This window comes from Nicotiana attenuata, unplaced genomic scaffold (assembly GCF_001879085.1).
Source record: "Nicotiana attenuata strain UT unplaced genomic scaffold, NIATTr2, whole genome shotgun sequence".
Taxonomy (NCBI): Eukaryota; Viridiplantae; Streptophyta; class Magnoliopsida; order Solanales; family Solanaceae; genus Nicotiana; species Nicotiana attenuata.
Genome location: NW_017670502.1, coordinates 375,214 through 382,587, shown reverse-complemented (window position 1 = coordinate 382,587; position 7,374 = coordinate 375,214).

Sequence of the window (7,374 nt, the reverse complement as noted above, 5' to 3'; positions counted from 1 at the left end):
TTCTCAGGAAATGGCAAGAACTCTGCGGGGATAATTTCGACAGTCCGCACTCGGACGAATCGACTCATCCACCCTCGGTCCCCATCTTCTTCATTACTAGTAGCAAAGGGCCGGGCGGATCGACGTTGCAGGGTAATCAGGACTCAGTAATGCAAGGGCCGGTACAATCTAATAAGATGGCTGAGAGTGAACTCGAGCTCGGCTTTATCTGCAAAGTACCTTATCATCATCACTATCCTCCAAAAAGACGGGTGAACCTGTGCCAGGGTAACCTGATATCTTCTACAAAACTCGAGCACGACCCTATCGAGAGGGCCCAATGTAAAGGGGTACATGTATACGTTCAAAATCCCCTCAACATGAGCCATGATGCTCTCTTCTGGGGAAGGTACCTGCAGTACCACCTTTTCTCCCCATCCGCAGTCTTTTCTAACTACCTCGACGTGTTCCTCCACTATTGAGGAGATAACCTCGATGCATGCTCTTGATAGCCCTGAACATTGGGAGGTCTCTCTAACGTAAAATCCCTCCCCGAGACAAAGAACCTCGTGGTTAAACCACCGGACACCGGCGGTGTACCACCGACTGAGCGCGAAGCAGAGGCGGAACTCTCCTCACCTTGGCAAAAGGATTTGAGCGAGTAGCCATGACTATGGTAAAACAAGAAAGGGAAGATGAAGACTTGGGCGAAAGCTTTGAATTGAAGAAAACTGGCTCAAGGAAGAAGAGCTCTATAAAGGGGATAGTCACTCAAAGTAGCGAAATCCTCAAATAAGGGGAAAGCAAATACATATATAGAGCAAGCGGCGACTGTTCGCCTATTCAGAAGGCCAATTAATTCTGACCATGTCAGTGCCACTTTTTGGGGAAGTGTACTGGTGGGACCCCCCCGGTCACTTCGCGACCATATCACATAAATGACACTGTCATACAACGCTCGAGAGCCATCGAGGACTACAGGTCTCGAGGATCCCGGTACTACAAGCTTGGACTCTAAAAAAAGCTATTAACCTAGTCTCGAGATGGTACCCAATCTCGGGGGTCCCGATTACTCCAAGTATGGGCTCCAAAGAGCCAACATCAAAATTCAAAGGCTAACTTTGCGCGAGCGCTGAAATAAAAAAAATCAAAGAATTGAAGCAGAATAATTGATGTTTTATACTCCAATACCACACAAGAGGAGGGGTGATTTGTGTGGTGGCCAATTTTTCGCTTAAACTAATTTTGGAAGGACCTGGTTCTTATATGTGTTCCTTCTGCTATTGTTGCGGAATAATAAATGTAAAAAGTAAAGCCCACAAGTATTTTTACGTGGAAAACACCCGGCTCAATAGGTGAAAAAACCACGACCTACTACTCAGTAGGATTTTTTCCAACACTTCACTAATATCACTGAGCCAAAAACTGCATTTACAAAACTCTTTGTAAACCTAAGGATTACCTCTAATCTCGTTGTAGCAACCAGCCTCTAACCGTTTGCGACAACTTCAAGTTAACTCTAACTTGAATACTCAAAGTACCTATTACAATTGCTTCTAGATAAAGCTAAAAGGTAAAATATGAAAACACCTACTACAATTGAACTAGAATAAAGAAAGACACATAAAACTCTTTATGGAGCTGGTTCTTCAATCTGGTTCATGTAGCTTCAGGTTTGCACACTTGAATCACACACGAACTGCTTGCAAAAAGCCTTGCTATTTTGCTCTCAATTCACGTTTAACTTCTGCGTATTTGTGCAACACATGTAATGTGAGAACATCCTGCAATTTATAGAGTTAGTAGATGAAGAAATAACTAGAGTTCTGATGCAACTCTTCCTTGGTGGAAGAGTTCTAGTTGATTTCAACTTCTAACTTCTTGCCTATCTTGGATAGTGTTCTCTTTAAGTAAGGAGTCCTTCTCCTTATAAATTATGCAACCTTTTCGATCAGGAGATATTAAATACACCAAGTTAATCTTATCTCCTTCACGTGCATCCCACATGCTCGAATCTACCCATTTTTGTGCATCAGAGGGATGGACCTGCGGGATGGACCTGGTTCATGTCTGAGTTCCTTTGTCAGTCTTCAAAACTAACCTTTACTTGGGCCAACAAATTCCCCCTTTTTGATGATGACAAACTCTATGCTTTTCATATACTTAGGCCCTGCCAGAACTCAGGTCAACATGAACACAATGTTAGAAACATTTTTCCTTTTTATCACTTATCATCAAGGACCAGGTACATTAGGGTATAAACATCACTATTCAAAGTGTAAACATCACTTGTTTAAAGCACAACCTTTTTCCCTCTTTTGGCATCATCAAAAAGTTGCATAGAAATGTGAGATAACCAAATTCTAAAACTTACTCATGGCCACTAGGGCTACTTCAAATGCAATCATGAATTAATCATCATAGATCAAGCTAAGAATTTTAACTATCAAAGAAATATAAACAAACAGTTAGAGCAAAAGACAATGAATTTCATTGATGATTGATAAGATTCTACCACAGAGCATAAGAAGAAATAAAAATATTGGAAACATGAGCAAGAGAAACAAAAAGTCTCGAATTGGGTCAATGGTTGATCTACACTAGGCTAGGATTTAAGGCTTGGAAGAGGTAGGGGCTGGATTATTTGCTTGGAGAAGTTTCAGCATGTCTTGAAGAATTCCATCATTGTTCTCCTTTTCCCTTGCAAGTTCAGTTCTGAGAACATCTCTCACAGATTCTACCTCAACCAATCGTGTCTTCAGCCTTGCTATCTCAACATCCTTTGCCTCACTCTCCTGTACCAAGAATCTGACTTTGCTATTGATAGGTGTCTTTTTAGATGAACCAGGTTCATTAGGAATAACATTGACTTCATAATCGCAAGCAAGCAGAGTATTAACCCAAAAATGATCCTTGCTTGTACTAACCTCCCACTTATTCATAGGTACCTTAAAATGTGCAAGCACAGTTGTGAGAATGAAACCATAGGGAATGGCATGAGTTTTGGTGCCATTCATAGCCCTATCAAGAAGCTGGATTATAGCTTTCAGTCACTTTCTTCAACAGGTCTGCGAGAGTTTCCTCTACAGATGAACCAGGTTCATCTCCCCAAACAACCATTTCACCTGCGTCTTTGGTTAAATTCACAGGAGTGGGTGAAGAATCAGCCACTCTTGTCTCATTTCCCTCACAGTACTCCTAGCACCCTTGCTATTTTTTTCATTTTTACCACCAACTTCTTCAGATTCTGTAGTCTCAACACCTGCTATAGATCCTGCAAATCTATTCTCCAAAAATTTGCAGCAACTTTAGAAATTGTCTCAGGAGAAACTTTAGAATCAGAAGATACCTGTTCAGTTTCGGAATACCTACTTTCTTCCCCCTTAGTAGCAGACTTAAATGAATCTTCAGATTTCTCGGATTCTTCTTCCCTACCTGCTTTCAATTGCTTGTTTATTTTCTTGATCTGCTCTCCTTCAGCGACAATCTTACGAGCCATCATCTTTACTCAACTTTTCTTAGAGATTGGTATGGTTGAAGCAGTGGTAGAGGGGTGGAAGTGGATTCCTGTGGTGGTGACATATCTAGGCTAGGGTATGAAAGAGAAAAGAAATAGATTGTGTTTGGAAGATGAAAGAAGAATGAGAGTTATTGACGGCTTGAGAGAGATGAAGAAAGAAATACACTAAAGCTGATCAACATACAGAGGAATAAGTGATGGGGTAAGTACAACTTTTCAGACTCTTAGAAGTTTAATCAAACTGAAATACAGTTTTGAAGAGACGTTGGAGTGTATCCCTAGAATCTGGGTACTTCCATTCGGTTGGGACTCTTTTGTTCAAGGCTGGTTCACTTGTAACAGATAAGTTCAAAAGAAGTTTGGTATTTGGTATTTGGTAGGACTCTGCTCATGATCCAAATATAGTATCTTCAAATTATGCAGAGTGTAGAAAACATACCGTGTTATCTTGATGAACCAGGTTCTCCACTGATAATTCTCTTTTGTGAGTTTAAATTTTCCAAAATAGAGAAAATATCATTAGAGATTAATGAGTCATTTTAACACATGGCACAAGAGTATACTAAGGAAAGTATGGAAAATATCATTAGAGATTAATGAGTCATTTTAACCAAATTTTTTTTCAATTTTTTTTCTTTTAACCTTGAACTGGTCCTTTTAGGTGATCTTAATCATCCCTAATTCCAACCTTTTCCTCTCAAAGTGATCTCCACTTAAGGCTTTTGTGAAGATGTCAGCAATTTGCTTGTCAGTAGCACAAAACTCCACAGTGATCAAGCCTTTCTCATAGTTGTCCCTCAAAAAATGGTGCCTAACATCTATGTGCTTAGTTCTCTTATGATGAACCGGGTTCTTTGTCATACTAATAGTACTAATGTTATCACAAAAAATAGGGATGCAACCAACATCAATTCCAAAGTTCAATAATTGTTGTTTGATCCACAACAATTGAGCACAACATGAAGCAGCAGCAACATACTCCGCTTCAGCAGTAGATAAGGCCACTATATTTTGCTTTTTGGTAGCCCATGACACAAGACATGAACCGAGGAAGTGTGCCATACCTGAGGTGCTCTTCCTTCCCACAAGGAAACCTGCATAATCAGCATCAGCATATCCCACCAGGTTAAAATTACTACCTTTTGGATACCAAAGGCAAAGGTCAGTGGTGCCTTTCAAGTATCTCAATATTCTCTTGACAGCAGTCAAGTGGGACTTCTTTGGATTTGCCTAAAATCGAGCACAAAGACCTATACTGAAAACAATGTCAAGTCTGCTAGCAGTAAGATACAAAAGAGAACCAATCACTCCCCTATACAACTTCTGATTAATAGATGAACCAGGTTCATCTGTATCCAATTTCGTGGATGTTGCAATAGGAGTGTCAATTTCTTTGGATGTTCCTTCTTGGTTTTGTTACTGAGGAATAGGTTCATGGACAGGTTCCCTCGTGCTTTGAGGATCAGTTCCTCTCTAGTCAGTTCCCCCTGTCATGTTGCCCTGGGTGGAAAGACCTGTTCCATCACCTGTTCCTTCCTGTGATGCATCTTCAGGCTGGACTGTGGTTTCACCATTTGAATTTCTTATCAGCTCAATCTCTTCATTATCTTGTTCCTGCCTCTCAGAAAGAATGTTAGTTTTTTTAAAAAATAACATATACATTTTTTATACACACATAGTTCTTTTACTGTATATGTTATAAGCTTTACTATGTGAAGAATATCCCAAGAATACTCCCTCATCACTTCTAGGATCATACTTACCTAGGGAGTCTTTGCCATTATTGTGCACAAAGCACTTGCATCTAAATTCCCTAAGATGGGATATATTTAGCTTTCTCCCTTTAAGTGACTGATAGGGAATCTTCTTAACAAGAGGTCTAGTCATGCAACTATTTATGATGCAGCATGCAAATATTCAGCAAACTTAGCATTTTCAAATTCAGTTCCATGATCAGACCTAATTGATGCAAGTTGATTATCTAGTTGTTTATGAGTTTTTCTAACAAAAGAAGTAAACATGTCAAATGCTTCATCTTTAGATGTTAAAAATAATGTCCAAGTAAACCTAGAGTAATCATCAACAAGCACCATCACATATCTTTTACCACCTCTGCTTAATGTTCTCATTGGACTACAGAGATCCATATGGACCAGTTCCATCGTTCTGGTGGTGCTTACCACTTTCTTGCATTTAAAAGATGATCTTACCTACTTCCCCTTTGCACAAGCCTCACAGACTTTGTCTTCCTTGAAATTGATGTTACGCAGCCCTATCACCAGATCCTTGGAGACTAATTTGTTGAGTTGACTCAGACTTGCATGTCCAAGTATCTTGTGCCAAATGAGGGGATCATTGGCCAACATACTTAAGCAAGTGAGTTCATTTTCTGAAAGTGTGGACAAACCTACAATGTATGTATTGTTTACTCTTTTTCCCTGCAAAACAATCTTGTTAGTGGTAAGATTAATCACAAAACATTTGATGGAGGTGAATGGTACCAAGTTACCTCTATCACATAATTGTGATATACTGATTAAACTGTACTTTAGGCCATCTATCAAGTAGACATTCTCAATAGAGTGAGAATCGGTCTTACCTACCTTTCCAACCCCAATGATCTCACCTTGCTTCCCATTTCCAAAGGAGACATTACCTCCTTTGAGGTCCTCAAGTGAAAGGAACTGGTTCTTGCTTCCTGTCATATGCTTTGAACAGCCACTATACATGTACCATATTTGACTGCCCCCTTCACTTGGACCCGCAAAAGGAAATCAGGGGTTAGTCTTAGGAACCCAAACTAGTTTGGGTCCCTTTCTATAGGCAAAAGGGTGAATCAGATTCTTTTTAGCCCAACCTGGCAGCCTATTTTTCCCTTGAACAAATTCTTTATTCTTTTGCAATACATTCACTTTTATAGTGACCAATTTTACCACAGTGTGTGCAAATTATGTTCTTAGGAAGTGTGAGGTACTTGCTTTTGGGATCCCACTTAGGTGCAGGGGTCCCGTAGCCAAGTCCTCTCTTATTGCTACTATGGTGTTCCTGTAGCCATGAGAGTGCATCAGAGGACCTATTCCATTTAAAGGTTCTGTCTAGATCGTGCTTAACCTTGTTTAGAACCTCCTTAAGGACTCTTATTTGCTCATCTCTTTTGTACAACTCATCTTTCATTTTTACTACATTTTTTTAAAGTGAGTTGTGTGTGATCAACTTTCTTTTTACCAGTTCCTAATTTCAATTTTAGATTTTCAGATCTAAGCTCTAGGACAGTGGTGTCAAGTTCATGAACCAGGTTCTTTAACTCAGTCATTTTACTTCACTTTCACTAGCCCTAAGTTCCAAATTTTTGACTTAGCTTTCAAATCACTCACTCCTTAGACAGCTATTGTTTCTATTTAGATCCCAGATTCATCAATGAAATCCAGGAGTAACTCAGATAGCCTTTCTTAAGACTAAAAATTTAATCTTGTCTTTGAGATGAATTATACTTACCTCAGATTCCTCATCGCATTCTCCAATTGCCATAAGTTCTTGTTCATCTCCATCTTCATCCTCTGAGTCCTCATCTGAGCTTTCTCCCCAGGCAGCAACCATAGCCTTTGTTGATCCTTTGTTCTTCTTGGGTTGAACCTGTTCATTCTTCCCGTTCCTTCGTTCAGCTCTTTCCTTCTTCCATTCAATTTCCCATTGAGGGCAGCTTTTGATGTGGTGATCAGTCTTCCCATACTTGTAACACCCCTCATTGGTTTGTTTTTCAGGAACCCTTGGTTTGCTGTAGCTTCCACTTCTTGAAGGACCCTTTCCTCTCATTAGGTACTTCTTGAAGTCCTTTGTGATCATGGTCATTTCATCCTCCTCTAGATCAGCACCTT